This window comes from Narcine bancroftii, chromosome 3 (assembly GCF_036971445.1).
Source record: "Narcine bancroftii isolate sNarBan1 chromosome 3, sNarBan1.hap1, whole genome shotgun sequence".
In the NCBI taxonomy this organism is placed as follows: Eukaryota; Metazoa; Chordata; class Chondrichthyes; order Torpediniformes; family Narcinidae; genus Narcine; species Narcine bancroftii.
In genome coordinates this window covers 237,906,783-237,923,186 of record NC_091471.1, presented here as the reverse complement: position 1 = coordinate 237,923,186, position 16,404 = coordinate 237,906,783, and the positions used below count along the sequence as shown (strand labels likewise).

The window sequence follows — 16,404 nt, the reverse complement described above, 5'->3', positions numbered from 1 at the left end:
CGATACCTGGTAACCCTTCAGGAAGTTGTGAACAAGCCTCCAACAGTCTGCAGCCTGAGTGATTCTTCAGCCTCAGAGCCCCTTGTTGGTCCGCCCACCCAGGTCACTGCCCTATGGGTCATCTCCTCTGCTTTTGTTTCTCATAGGGGGTGGGGGGGGGGTGGGTGAGGGTTCTCTCTGTTTTCTGGTGCCCTGTGCCAGTCCTCTACTTCCTTGGAATCTGCAATCCCTTGTGGTTGCTGCCAAACACGGGAGCTGCCATCTTGGGCCCAGACCCCGCACTTGCAGGGTTTTAAATAAACCCAATGTCAGTTCCTTCAATACGAAGCTGACGGCAGTCAGACTGGATGGTTGGATTCTGAGGGGCAGCGCTATGACTCCGCTCCCAGCTGTCCCCAGGTCCACACCAGTGGCAGCGCTGCCATTACAATAGCTCCAGCAGCGACTGAGGACCAGAGAACACTGTTTCATCCATTTTTACTTATGCAATCCCGTTCCGCTCCTCCCAATATGCCAGTGCCGTGTTGCAGGGAGTCGGTGTGGTGACCTTCACTGTGGGCGACAAAGAGCTGAATGATCCCAGGCCTTCTTCCCTGTACAGAAGTTCCCTTAGCGCCCAAGCCAGAAGGGGTTAATCATCCAGAACCATCTGTTCCTCAGATGCACTTTCCTCTCCCGCCCAGTGGGGAGGGGTCAGGGTTAACCTCCCCCCCAACCCCATGGATGGGCCGAGGCTCAGAGGGATAGTCTCTGTCTCTGGCCACCGCGCACCTGGGATGCGGCCACATCCTGTTTGGGAGGACAAGTGCGGCCACGCAGCCCTGTTTGCTCATTCAGACCAGTGAACAGGAACCCAACAGGAAGCAGCTGCACTGCGTCCCCCCAGGTGCATCCTGGGACAGGCCACAGTGAGCTGTTAAACAACTGAACTTTATTGGAATGTTCTGCAACAAACAAACCAAAAATCCTTTCCTGGTGCTAATAGTTCTTGACCATCGTTTGATAAGTCCACTCCAAAACGATTGGCTCTTCCTGCCAGAGACTGCTCTCGCTTTTTAACTCTTTCAAGTCCGAGTCAATGGAGAAAGCACCGAGTTGTTCATTTTCAACATCGACGGCCCTTCAGGAGCTGGAGACCTGCCGACCTGATTGCCAGCAAAGCCCAGTGGGTGGGCCAGATCACAGAGTCGATGATGAATGAAGGTTCCTTAAGCTGATCTGGAGATCCAGAAAAGAGGGGGAGTTAGATGCATCCTCAAAGAGTACCAACAAAGGCCCGTCTGGGCATTGTGTAAAACTGACCAAATATTCGTTTATACTAATCCCATTTACCACCACCATCACAACATTCTGTATATGGGTGTTTAAAGTGCTTGTCGGATTCAAGATTCCTTTTTTGCCATGTAATAAAGACAATGCAATATTACACAGAATTTGTTTTCGTCTGCCATAAGGCAGGCACATTCACCGTTGGCAGAAATTGCCTGATGCGCCTCTTTCAGTCAGAGAAAGAGAACCAGAGTCACCGAGTGTCTTTGGATTCACCTTCAGCACTTTTGCAGCCACACAGAGTCCAGTCTAAACCACCAGCTTCAAGAGATACTTCAAGTTGCACCTCTAGAAAACGTGGAATATTGTGTTCAGTTCTGGTCACCTCATTATAGGAAGGATGTGGAAGCTATGGAGAGGGGACAGAGGAGATTTACCAGGGTATTGCCTGGATTGGAGAATGTGTCTCATGAGGCAAGGTTAGCAGAGCTGGGAATTTTCTCTTTGGAGCATAGAAGGTGACTTGATAGAGGTCTACAAGATTCTGAGAGTCATATATAAGGTAAACAGCCAGCGCCTGTTTCCCACGGTGGGAACAGCAAACACCAGAGGACAAATGTACAAAGTGAACTCAGGGAAGTTTAGGGGAGACGTCAGGGGTAAGTTTTTTTTTACCAGAGAGTTGTGGGTGCCTGGAATGCCTCGCCAGGGGTGATGGTGGAGGCTGAAACATTAGGGACATTTAAAAGAATCTTACACAGGAACATGAATAGAAGAAAAATAGAGGGTAATGGCTGTGTGGTAGGGGAGGTTTAGATGGTTGAGGAGGTTTAGATGGTTGAGTAGGTTTATATGGGTTAGCACAACATTGTGGGCCAAAAGGCCTGTACTGTGCAGCCAATTACTCCAGGATTCTCCGAACAATGATGCCCACTCAACACCCAGTACAGAATCATTACATATGTACACAAAAATACAATTTGAAATAAATTCATACAAATATTTTGTGATGATTTACTTGGTTACAGGACACCGTTCATCAGACTAACAGCCTGCGGGAAGAAGCTATTTCCCAGTCGGGCTGTCCTGATTTTGATGCTCCTATACCTCCTTCCTGATGGTTGTGGCTCAGAGATCCTGTGTGCTGGATACTTCATGAAGCTGTGAGATGACTGCCCTTCACCAGCACCCCCAGCAGTGGGCTGCACTCTCCAAAGGTTCCTTTTATTGTTAAATAATAATACCAAAGCCTTCGACACCGTGAGCAGGAAAGGGCTTTGGCAAATACTAGAGCGCATCGGATGTCCCCCAAAGTTCCTCAACATGATTATCCAACTGCACGAAAACCAACAAGGTCGGGTCAGATACAGCAATGAGCTCTCTGAACCCTTCTCCATTAACAATGGCGTGAAGCAAGGCTGTGTTCTCGCACCAACCCTCTTTTCAATCTTCTTCAGCATGATGCTGAACCAAGCCATGAAAGACCCCAACAATGAAGACGCTGTTTACATCCGGTACCGCACGGATGGCAGTCTCTTCAATCTGAGGCGCCTGCAAGCTCACACCAAGACACAAGAGAAACTTGTCCGAGAACTACTCTTTGCAGATGATGCCGCTTTAGTTGCCCATTCAGAGCCAGCTCTTCAGCGCTTGACGTCCTGCTTTGCGGAAACTGCCAAAATGTTTGGCCTGGAAGTCAGCCTGAAGAAAACTGAGGTCCTCCATCAGCCAGCTCCCCACCATGACTACCAGCCCCCCCACATCTCCATCGGGCAAACAAAACTCAAAACGGTCAACCAGTTTACCTATCTCGGCTGCACCATTTCATCAGATGCAAGGATCGACAATGAGATAGACAACAGACTCGCCAAGGCAAATAGTGCCTTTGGAAGACTACACAAAAGAGTCTGGAAAAACAACCAACTGAAAAACCTCACAAAGATAAGCGTATACAGAGCCGTTGTCATACCCACACTCCTGTTCGGCTCCGAATCATGGGTCCTCTACCGGCACCACCTACGGCTCCTAGAACGCTTCCACCAGCGTTGTCTCCGCTCCATCCTCAACATCCATTGGAGCGCTTACACCCCTAACGTCAAAGTACTCGAGATGGCAGAGGTCGACAGCATCGAGTACACGCTGCTGAAGATCCAGCTGCGCTGGATGGGTCACGTCTCCAGAATGGAGGACCATCGCCTTCCCAAGATCGTGTTATATGGCGAGCTCTCCACCGGCCACCGTGACAGAGGTGCACCAAAGAAAAGGTACAAGGACTGCCTAAAGAAATCTCTTGGTGCCTGCCACATTGACCACCGCCAGTGGGCTGATATCGCCTCAAACCGTGCATCTTGGTGCCTCACAGTTTGGCGGGCAGCAACCTCCTTTGAAGAAGACCGCAGAGCCCACCTCACTGACAAAAGGCAAAGGAGGAAAAACCCAACACCCAACCCCAACCAACCAATTTTCCCTTGCAACCGCTGCAATCGTGTCTGCCTGTCCCGCATCGGACTTGTCAGCCACAAACGAGCCTGCAGCTGACGTGGACTTTTTACCCCCCCTCCATAAATCTTCGTCTGCGAAGCCAAGCCAAAGAAAAGAATAATACAACATACAAAATATACATGATGTGCTTCCGCTTTTGTCTGCCATAAGGCAAAGCAGTGCCCCTAACATTAGGAGAAAGAGAAGCAGAGTTCCTTCAGGGTTGCTGAGTGTCCATGGATTCGCTTCCAGCGCCCCGCAGACTCTGCATCCGCACAGACTCCTCTTCAAACCATTGGCAACACGAACCTAGATCCAAACCTCTGTTGTGACCAGGACGCCTTCAGCAATCGACACCCTTCGGGAGCCCTTCTTGCCCTCAGCACACTCTGGAACCAACCAACATCTGTCCAATGTCACAGGGCTGCAAGGTTAACGTAATGCCATTACAGTGCCAGCGAGCAGGATTCAAATCTGGCGCTGCCTTTAAGGAGCTTGTACGTTCTCCCCGTGTCTGAGTGGTCCGATTTCTCCCACCCTCCAAAACGAACGGAGGTTGTAGGCTAATTGGGATATTTGGACTCATGGGTTACCATGCTGTATAGCTAAATTTAAAAATATAAAATAAAATTTAAAAATTTTTAAATTTAAATGGAAATCTCATGAACTCTCAATTGGCTCGGCAACATGGAAGGTACCTGCCGCCGTTTACCCAGCATGCCTCTGCTTGTGACTCCAGGCCCACCATTGTGATGGAGCATTACCTGCCTCCCTAGAACAGAGGCAATGAAGGATGGGCAATAAATCACAAGATCAAGGAACAGAAGCAGGCCACTAGGCCCATCGGATCTGTTCTGTAACTATGCACTAAGCTAAACTAAACTCACCCCTAGTTCCAATTACCAGCCTTTGCCCCATATCCCTTGATACCCTTACTAATGAGATGCTTATCCATTTCCTGTTTAAATACTCCCAGTGATCTGGCCTCTGCTGCTTTGTGTGGCAGTGAGTTCCACAGATCCACGAGCCTCTGACTACAGAAGTTCTTCCTCCTCTGTTTTGATTGAATAACTAATTTTAAGACTGTGGCCCCTAGTCATCGACTCACCCATAAAGGGAAACATCTTATCCACATTTCTCTGTCAAAACCTTTCAATATTCGAAATGTCTCTATGAGATCTCCCCCCCCCCCTCACTCTCCTATTCTACAATGAGTACAACCCAAGAGCTGCCAAACGTTCCCCATTCACCAGCCCCTGCATTCCAGGAATCACCCTGGTAAATCTCCTCTGCACCCTCTCCAACTACATCACATCTGTTCTAAGATAGGGGGCCTAAAACTGTACACAGTTCTCCAAATGGGTTCTCACCAGTGCCCCTAGAGCCTTATTAACACCTCTCTACTCTTAAACACTATTCCTCTCAAAAAGAATGCTAGCACAGTATTCGCCTTCTTCACTACCAATCCCACCTGGGCATTTATTTTTAGATTTCTCTGCACAAGGAGGCCCAGGTCTCCTTGCACCCCCCCCCCCCCTCCATCCGCATTGCCAGTGAATGAATATACCGCAAGCAGATTGCTTCAGGGAAACAGCTTTAGTAGCTGCCTGAAGGAGTGCACACACAATTACATATTTTCTAAACACCGGGGTTTGAGGCAACAGTTGCTGCAGAGTGCTACACAATTCTAATACACTGTTTTTGCTCTAATGTGAAGACACAGTTTTGACCACGGTATTCGAAGAGCTATCCCTTGGAACCCACTGCTTTACTCATTATACAACCATGACTGTGTGGCCAGACACAATTCCATCTACAAGTTTTTCCGATGACACCACAGTTGTCGGCAGAATCACAAACAGCAATGAGGAAGCGACAGGAGGGAGAAAGATCGGCTCGTTGGACGGTGTAACAACAACCTTGCGTTCAATGTCAGCAAAACTAAGGAGATGATGGTGGACTTCAGGAGGGAGTCAGGAGAACACGGCCCAGTCCTCATCAAGGGCTCAGTAGTGGAGAGGGTCAAGAACTTCAAATTCCTGGCTGTCAATATCTCTGAGGATCTGTCCTGGAGCCTCCACGTTGATGCAATTATGAAGAAGGCTCACCAGTGGCTAGACTTTATGAGGTGTCTGAGGAGATTTTATATGTTACTGAAGATTCTTGTAAACTCTACGGGTGGACCGTGTAAAGCATTCTGGCTGGTTGCATCACTGCCTGGTATGAAGGCCCCAACTCTCTGGACAAGAATAGACTCCAGAGGGTTGTTAACTCGGCCTGTGACATCGGCCTGTGACATCACAGGCACCAGACCTCATTCCATCCTCAAGGACCCCCACCACCCAGGCCATACCCTCTTCACTCTGCTACCATCGAGGAAAAGGTACAGGTGCGTGAAGACGAGCACCCAATGGCACAAGGACAGTTTCTTCCCCACTGCCATCAGATTCCTGAATAATCAATGAACCAAAGACAGGGCCTCACTTTTCGTGCATTATTATTTTTACTTTTTTATAGTAAATGCTGTAAGATGATTCGAATATGGATGTTTGTACTATGACGCTGCCACAAAACAGTGACGGTAGAGGGGGAGCAGCTGTTCCTGAACCTGGTGGGGCGTGTCTTGTGGCCCCTACACCTCTCTCCTGATGGCAGCAGCGAGAACAGAGCGTGTGCTGGGTGGTGGGGATCCTTGATTGCTGCTGCTCTCCGATGGCAGCGTTCCCTGTAGATGTTCTCGATGGTGGGGAGGATTTTTGCCTGTGATGTCCTGGGCTGTGTCCATGACCTTTTACAGGGCTTTATGCTCAGGGGTATTGGTGTCCCTATACCAGTCCATGATGCAGTTGGTCAGCACACTTTCCACCACACATCTGTAAAAATTTGCATGGATATTCGATGTCATATCAAACCTCTGCAAACTCCTGAGGAAGTGGAGGCCCTGACGTGCTTTCTTCACGACACCATTAGTGTGTTGGGTCCAGGAAAGATCCTCCATGAGAGTGGCCAAGAACTTAAATTTACTCACCCTCTCCATCTCTGATCCCCGAATGATCAATGTAAACCTCTGGTTTTCCCTGAAGTCCACAATAAGCTCATCCCCAACAAAGAACAATGCTATGTCAGTCCCTCAGCGGGAAGGGAGGTGTTTGCTCCAGTTTGTGGTAAACCTTTGCTGGTCGATTTCAGTAGTTTGGAAAGGAAGCAATGGGAAAATAAAGCTCCTCTGCTTTGTGTGAAGTGTGTGAATCAGCTGACTAATACCTTCCTGAACATGGTCCTCAGCATCAGATCGACAAGCAGACGCTTAGAGTTTCCTCCCATTATGATTTTTAATCTTTTTATTATACAAGGAACAGAACCTTTGCATGCAGCGTCTGTAGACAGCAATAAAATCTGCCGTCCTTGTGTTGGTGCATAGCCTTGAAGGGTTGCATGAGACACTGCATCCCTACACCCATGTTAACCCCTTCCAGTCCCACTGGAGATGCACTGAGCTTTGGGTGAACTAATGGTTCCATGTTGATAAAGGGTCCCATCCCATTTCTCTACGCAAATGCTCATTGACCCACTGAATCCCTCCAGCTTCTCATTGTTTGCCGATAGTTATATCTCCCAGGAGACGGTAAGCAGTCTTCGCTGTTTGCAACTGTTCCACAACTCGTAAAATATGGTGCAGGAACTGCTCCACCTGAGAGTATGAGAAAGTGCAGTTGTAAATGCATCCCAGATCATCTCACACACACACACACACATACACACACGCGCGCGCGCACGCACACACACGCGCGCAGACACGCACACACACGCATAAACGCATGCACACACTCACACACGCACACACCCACACACACCCACACACACCCACACACACACATACGCACGCATGCACGCCCCCCCAACCAGTAAGAAGATTCAGAGGTGTGAGAACCCCAGATTCATGGATAGTTTCTACCTGCTGTTATCAGACTCCTGAATGAACCACAGAACATTTCTGCCTTTCCTCTGTACCAACTGACCTCTCTCTGTGACTCAGCATTTCCATACTGGGTCTTACTTCTTGTACTATGTCTGAGATGCCCTGCTCGACTACTCGCCAAAAAACGTTCTCTTTGCTCATCTGACAATAAATTAAACTTGAAAAGTCTCAACATAGATTGTTTTATCAATGGGATAAAATAACAGCTGTGACACAGACCCCTGGGTTGAGAGTGGATGTGGGTGGGTGAGTGTGGGAGATAGAGCGTGAGAGTGGGGGTGGGTTGGGGACGGAGGGGTGGGTGGGGAGGGGTGAGAATGAAGTAAACTCCAGTGAACATTTGGCCAGATTATATTTTTAAATTAAATCAAATTTAGACATACAGCACAGTTACAGGCCCTTTCAACCCACGAACCCGTGCCATCTAATTGGCCTAAACCCCAGTATGTTTTTGAAGGGTGGGAGGAAACTAGTGCCCCCAGGGAAAACCCACACAGACATGGGGAGAACATACAACTCCTTACAGACAGCTCAGGATTCAAACCTGGGTCCTGATCGCTGGCGCCATAGTGGTGAGGCGCTGACTACTACGCCAACTGTGCTTCCCTATTGGTTTGAACACTGTGGCCTGTGACTTTGAACTGTGGAGGGAAGCTGTAGGCTAGTGATTCTCAACCTTTTTCTTTCCACTCACATCCCACTTTAAGTAATCCCTATGCCATCGGTTCCCTGTGATTAGTAAGGGATTGCTTAAGGTGGGATGTGGGTGGGAAGGGAAGGTTGAGAATCCCTGCTCTAGACCCAATTGTTACTGAACTATTTTGCTTGAGAAAAATTGTCACTGGGCCATTTCCTTGAGTTCTGAAACAGCTCACATAACGAGTCGATTAGGTACAATGAAAACAGTGGTTTTCAAACTATTTCTTCCCACCCACATCCCACCTTAATAATCACAGAGCACCGATAGCATAGGGATTACTTAAGGTGGTATGTGATTGGAAAGAAAAAGGTTGAGAACCACTGCGGTAGATCATTATTCAAGAAGTAAACTAATGAAAGTGAAATTTAAAAATCCCCCTGCCAACACCCCACCATCTTGGATGCCCCTTTTGTAACTGGGTTACAGGCAACGGGGACTTTTACATCATTTAGTTCATGCAGTGACTCAGATTTTACTGAAATAAATGGGCTTGTTAAAGCTAAACTCACCTACTAATATTCTTCTGTAAGGATGTTATTCCACTCTCTACGTTGCTTCAATGAGATTGTATCCATGACCTCAGCATCATTTTATTATCCATAAATCCTTCAATTGACTTCATGTTCCAAACCGTGGGAACTCTGCCTTGAATATATTCGGTAGACTGAGCTACACGTTCCTCTTGGGACAGGAATCCAAATGTTTAACCACACCCCAAAGATGAAGAAATTCCCTCTCGTCTCAATCCCAAGTGATCAGCGCCTCAATTAAGCAGACACTGTGGATGAAGTAAAAACACGATGCTGGGGAAACTTGGAAGGTCACACAGTGGACTTGAATTTTGCAAACATAAAAATAAAGAACAGATACAGAAGGGCCTGAGCCCTTCATCGAGGTATGAGCAAAATGTGGGCAGGCATCCAAACAAAAGATGGGGGTGGAGAAGCAGGGTGAGGAGCACAGTCCCACAGGCAGGAAGTAATAGATGGATAAAGGAAGGAGGGTCACTTTGCTGAACACCTTCGCTCTGTCCGCATCAATGACAGGGATCTCCCAGTGGCTGACCACTTCAATTCCACGCCCCACTGCCACGCTAACACGTCTGTCCATGGCCACCCATAAATTGGAGGAGAAATGCAGGGCCACTCTCCAACCAGATGGCATTAGCGTCGACTTTACCGGTTTCTGCTAGTCCCACCCCTGTTCTTCCTCTAGTTCCCTTCCCTCTGTCTCCAGATCTCCACCCCCTTCCCTCTCCATTCACTGAACCATCCACCCTCCCCCTGTTTGCTGCTGTGCCCTCCCTCCCTTATCCACCTATTACCTCCTGCCTGTGGGACTGTGCCCCTCCCTTGTCACTCTCCCCCCCACCATTGTGTTCGGGCGCCGGCCTACATTTTGCTTATTCCCTGATGAAGGGATCAAGCTCAAAATGTTGGTTATGTATCTATCTTTGCTCCATAAAGTTTGCTGTTTGACCTGCTGAGTTTGATTGAACCTCCAGATGAATTATGCTGTGTGAAACATTGTGTGGTTCAGTGAGGGCGTTGGGTAGGGCTTAGCATCTTTAAATAGAAACTATTTTAATATCAAAACATATTCCAAATTTACAACCATTTGAATTGATAGTGACGTATTTGGGATTCGAAACAAAGCAGTGAACAATGCCCTTGGTTATCAATACAGAACACAGTCACACCACTAGATAGATTTTTAAAAACTATTAAAACATAAAATCACCATAAATAGACTTACATGTCTGAAAATAGTTTTATTAATTTTCTCCCAGAATGTGGCAAATCCAGATTTCATAAAATCTCAAGGTCTCGAGATATAGGAGCAGAAGGAGACCACTGGCCCATCGAGTCTATTCCGCCATTCTAATCATGACCTGATCCAGCCTCCCACTCAGCCCCACTCCCCAGCTTTCTTCCCATAACCTTTAATTGCCTTGAGTGATCAAATACCTGTCAATCTCTGTCTTAAGTACACCCAACGACCTCACTTCACAGCCGCCCATGGCAACAAGTTCCAGAGACTCATGACTCTCTGGCATGTCTGTTTTAAATTGACATCCTTTTATTCTGAAGTTGTGCCCTCTTATCCTAGATTCCCCATTTATGGGAAACATCCTTACCACATCTACTCTGTTCAGGCCTTTCAGCTTTCAAAATACTTCTACGAGGTTCCCCCTCATCCTTCTGTACTCCAGCGAGTTCAGTCCAAGAGCTAAAAAATGTTCCTTATATGCTAACCCTTTCATTCCTGATATCATTCTAGTAAATCTCTGAAACCCTCTCTAATCCAAACACACTCAAATACAGTGCCCAAAACTGTGCCCAGTTCTCCAAAGGGGGTCACACCAGGGTCCCATAGAGTCTCAACATCACACCCTGCTTTTATAGACTATGCCAACATTTCAGTCCATCTTTACCTGCCTTTTCAAAGGTTGGCAGCAGTCATCTTGCTGGATGCTATCCCTGGTGTCTGACATTTAAACCAAACCCATCACCTTGGACACAACCTTTTCTCCCTATGCTACCGTCAAGCAGAAGGCGTTGGAGCCAGGGGGGTGGCACTTCTAGGTTCAGGAAAAGTTTCCATTTCAACAGCTATCAGGCTCTTGAACCTCCCATCCCACCCTTGTCATATCACTACTACAAGATGAAAGATCTGCCTGTACTGCTGACAGAGCGCATTTTCAATGTTAATGATGATGGAAACATGCTCATGGCCATACACATTGTATTATGTACATCTGCACTGAAATTCCTTTGTGGCAGCTGAACAGGTCCTTCGTCGAAAGAAATTTAACTACAATAGTATACTGAAGATCATTAGGTCATAAGCTATAGGACCAGAAATAGGTCCTTCAGCCCATCAAGTCTGCTCTGCCATTCCTTCACGAGCTGATCCACTCTCCCACTCAGCTCTCCTCCCCGCCTTCTCCCCATAACCTTTGGTACCTTGATTCTTCAGATACCTATCACTCTCTGCCTTATGTATACCCAACGACCCAGCCTCCACAGCTGCCTACAGCAACAAGTTCCAGAGATTCACTGCTCTCTGGCAAAAGAAATTCCTCTGCGTATCAGTTTTAAATGGGCACCCTCCAATCCTGAAGTTGGTCTAGACTCCCCCCACCATGAGAAACAACTTTTCCACATCTAGTTTGTCCATGCCTTTTAACATTCAAAATGCTTCCATGAGTTCCCCCCTCATTCTTCTGAATTAAAATTGAATTTAATTAAAAAGACAATAAATTCAAAAAGTCTAATAAATGCTGAGCTTGCCAACAAAGCCAGATCTCGAATAATTAATTAATTAAAAACAACATGACCATGCATTATCAAGCTTCCAGTTAGATGTTGTTTTCAATGGTGAATGGGGTGGGAAGCTATTTAAATGGTGGTTTTGCAGTCAGCATGAATGGAGGGCTGTAAGTCTGCGAGCAGTTCCTCCTTGCTGCGTTGCTCATCAATGACCTTGGTTTACGAACCAGCTGAGCTTCTCCACGGAGAACTGGCCTTCCCTCGTGAAGCAGGCAATCATTTCCTGGAACCAGCTCCCTCTCAGGGAGCCTGCATCCGTCCGTCACACTCTGGGCCCTGCTGAACTCTTTCGAATGACAAACGTTCAAGAAGGTCCCAGCACTTGAAGCACTGATCCCCAAACCCACTCCCAGTCACCGTTAAATCAATGTGCACAGTGTAAACTGTGGGGTGGCAAGGCCAGCGGAACACTGTTACAATGCCAGAGTTCAAATCCGATGCTGTCTGTAAGGAGTTTGTATGCTCTCCCTGTGTGGGTTTCTTCTGGGTGCTTCGGTTTCCTCCTACATTAATTTTTTTTTAAATTTAGACGTACAACGCGGTAACAGGCCCTTACAGTCTACGAGCCCATGCTGCCCAATTACACCCAATTAACCTACAACCCTGGTACGGTTTGAACGGTGGAAGGAAACCAGAGCTGCCAGGGAAAACCCATGCAGACACAGGGAGAACGTACAAACTCCTTACAGACAGTGTGGAATTTGAACTCCAGTCTGGATTTCAAGCAATGGGCAAAATAAATTGTGGAAAATAAATAGGTTAAAAATACGAGCATTTAAAATCAGCGCCCCCCAGCAGTTAGTTTGCCAATCACACAACAAGCAGTCTCAAGCAACTGGAAAATTAGTTAGATTAGCTCAGACGTGCAGTCCAAAGGGACTGTACTGTGTTCTGTGTGTTTGCATGAGGCAGAATTCTAAACAATGACTTTTAATCCCTGGAGTCTACAGGGCAGTGTTGGGAATAGTCAGTTACCCTCTGGGCAATGAAAGCAAGTTAGCACAGCGCCTGTTACCTCTCGGGTAATTATTTGAAATGTCTTTCTGGGACAGACACATCGTGAATGTTGCTGCTATCATCCCTTCATACCGATTAAACCAGGCACCTTCTCTCCAGTAAAAACACAGAGATGCTGGAGGAACTCGGCCTGTCTCACAACATCCATGGGAAGTAATGATATATAACTAATGTTTCAGGCCTGAGGCCTTTTTCAAGGTGTGAGCAAAATGCAGGCAAGTATTAAGAAGGCTAGGGAGAATGTGAGTACAGACCAATAGACAAAAGGTGTTAATTGGATATTTTGATTATTTTTAGATGTACAGCACGGTAACAGACCCTTTCGGCCCACAAGCCCATGCCACCCAATTATACCCAATTAACCTACAACTCCCATACGTTTCAAACTATGGGAGGAAACTGGAGCACCCAGAGGAAACTCACGCAGACACGGGGAGAACATATCAACTCCTTACAGACAGTGCAGGATTCGAACCCTGGTCCCGATAGCTGGCGCCGTAATAGCATTGCGCTAACCGCCATGCTATCCAATAATAAGAGAAAAGGTGAGAATTGATTTTAGCTCTGTGGAAGAAAACAGAGGGAAAAGGGAAGAGAAAGGGAGAGATTCACGGGCCTTTTTAATACAAGATCCTGCCCACTTTTTGCTCATTCCTTGAGGAAGGGCTCAGGCCCGAAAGGTTGGTAATACATCTTTACCTCATGTGGATGCTGTGAGACCGGCTGAGTTCTTCAGGCTTCTCTGTGTTTTTACCACAATCACAGTGTCTGCTCGCTTTCATGTTCTATTATGTTCTCACCAGTTCTCACGGACTTCCTGCCACCTCTTTCTGAGGTTGGGTGCTGAGGTAACCTTCATTTTTCAGCCACACCCCTCCCCCACCCCATCCCGCAACCTGAAGGGGCTGCTGTTTGCAAATTAGAAAACACATCTGTTCTACTTTACCCCCCAAGTTAAACTTATCTCAAAAACAGGAAGCTGATTTGTCGTTTTCGTACACCACCTGCACCTTGCAGTTCCAGCTGGCAATGGAGGCTTCCCAAGGAGAAAGGTGCCCTCCAAGTGTGGGCCCACTCAAACCTCAACAGCCTGAGGCCTCCTTTCTAACCAGCAGAGGTTGAAGGGGGCTCTCCTCCCAGGACTGAGGGAGGAGACAGGTGGGAGAATGCAGACACTAGAATCCGTAGCAGCAAACATTCTGCTGTAGGAACTCAGCCAGTCGAGCAGCATGTGTGGGGGGAAAAGAATGGTCAAAATGCTTTGGGTGTGAACCTTTCCTCAAGGCTGAGACGGCAGAGATGCTCAGCACAATCATGATAGAACCACAGAACTTTACAGCACAGAAAACAGGTCCTTTTGTGCCAACTATTATCTGCCTGGTCCCACTGATCTGCACCTATACCTTCCATACCCCTCCCATCCACGTACCTGTTCAAATTCTTCTTCAATGTTAAAATTGAGCCCTCATTCACCATTTCAGCTGGCAGCTCGTTCTACACGCCCACTATTCTCTGTGTAAGGAAGTTACCCTCAACTTTTCCCCTTTCACCCTTAACCCATGTCGTCTGGTTTGTATCTCACCTACCCTCAGTGGGAAAAGCCTACCTACGCATTAGGGTTAGGGTTAGTTGTCTATTCCCCTCATAATTTTAAATACCTCTATCAAATCTCCCTTCATTCTTCTACGTTCCAGAGAATAAAGTCCTAACATGTTTAACCTTTCCCTGTAACTCAGTTCCTGAAGTCCAGGCAACATCCTTGTAAATCTTCTCTGCACTTTTTCTATCTTATTGATATCCTTCCTGTGGTTAGGTGACCATGACTGTACACAATACTCCAAATATGGCCTCACCGATGTCTAATACAACTTTACCACACCATCCCAACTCCTTTACTCAGTAGTTTGATTTATGAATGCCAATATGCCAAATTCACCCTATTCACCTGTGACGGCACTTTCAGGGAATTATGTATCTGTATTCCCAGATCCCTCTGTTCTATCACACTCCTCAGTGCCCGACCATTTATCGTGTGTGTCCTATCTTGGTTTGTCCTTGCAAAATGCAACCCTCGCACTTGCCTGCATTAAATTCTTTCTGCCATTTTTCAGCCCATTTTTCCAGCTGGTCCAGATTCCTCTGCAAGCTTTGAAAATCTTCCTCACTATCTACAACGCCTCCAATCTTAGTGTCACCTGCAAACTTGCTGATCCAATTTACCATGTTATCATCCAGATCATTGATGTAGCTGACAAACAACAATGGTCCCAGCACCGATCCCTGAGGCACCACTAATCACAGGACTGGGAGGAGTTGGACAGGAGTCAGGGTGAGATTGGTGAACCAAGGAAGGGAGAGAGATGACGGGCAGATGGGAAGGGGGAAGCAGTTGATTGGCTGGTGACAAAGACCTGAGTGAGGTTAGTGTCATTCTGGGAGGGGAATCGATGAATGGCGAAGGAGGAAGGGAGGTGGACATCAATGTTGACAAAACCCGTCACCAATACATCTGAGAGGAAATTCAGGGGTGAGAGTGAGAGGGGCTGAGAATGTGGAACTCATTCCCCTCCAGAGCAGAGGAAGAGGCTCACACTGGGGCAAGTGGAAATCAGAGGAGAGATGGTTGAACTTCCAAAAGCTGGACATGAAATTCTGGGTGAAAACACAAGTCTGCAGATGCTATGATTGTAATAAAAACACGCAGACATTTTGAAGGATCTCAGCCGGTCTTTCAGCCAACGTTTCAGGCCTGAGCCATTCTTCAAGGAATAAGCAGGAATTCTGGGAGCACTCAACAGGTCGAGCAGCCCTGGTGGACAGATAAACCAGGTCAATGTTTCAGGTAAAGGACCATGTATCTGAAACAGTGACTCTGTTTCACTCCCCATGGGAACTACAGAGTGATTTCAGAGCTTCCTGCTGTGGTTGGGTGAAGCAAGGCTGGAGGGAGATTCAAAACTGGGCCGAATGGTGCACCAACAACAACCTCACACTGAATGTCACCAAAACCAAGGAGCCAATTGTTAACTTCAGAAAGGGAAAACCAGAGGTGAACGATCCAGTGATTATTGGGGGATCAGAGGTGGAGAGGGTGAGCAAATTTAGGTTCTTGGGTGTCACTAGCTTGAAGGATCTTTCCTGGACCCAACACACTAAATGGCATCGTGAAGAAAGCACATCGGCTCGTCTACTTTCTCAGGAGTTTGCAGAGGTTTGATATGACATCAGAAACCCTGGCAAATTTCTATAGATGTGTGGTGGAAAGTATGCTGACAGGCTGCATCATAGTCCGGTATGGGGGCACAATATCCCTGAGTGTAAAGCCCTGCAAAAGGTAGTGGACACAGCCCAGGACATCACGGGCAAAACCCTCCCCACCATCGAGGACATCTACAGGGAATGCTGTTGTCGGAGAGCAGCAGCAAACATCAAGGATCCACACCGCCCAGCACACACTCTGTTCTCACTGCTGCCATCAGGAGAGAGGTGTAGGGGCCACAAGACTCGCCCTACCAGATTCAGGAACAGCTGCTCCCCCTCCACCCTCAGACTCCTCAACATCAAACACAAGCAGGGACTCATTTTAGGACTCTTACTGTGTATTGGGTTTTTTTCCTCTCTCTATT

The 16,404-nt window shown here is 47.3% G+C and overlaps 1 long non-coding RNA gene across 2 annotated transcripts; it reads right to left on the bottom strand.

Annotated features, from left to right (window-relative positions):
• Positions 1-462: 462 nt before the first annotated feature.
• Positions 463-13,572, bottom strand: LOC138756423 (uncharacterized). 2 transcript variants are annotated; one of them, XR_011353062.1, is made up of 3 exons: positions 12,777-13,572; positions 8,939-9,207; positions 463-1,218 (listed from the first exon to the last, which is right to left on the bottom strand). It is a non-coding gene; the product is annotated as an uncharacterized lncRNA (long non-coding RNA). The 2 variants fall into 2 exon arrangements; XR_011353061.1 differs by having other exon boundaries at positions 13,478-13,572.
• Positions 13,573-16,404: the final 2,832 nt, after the last annotated feature.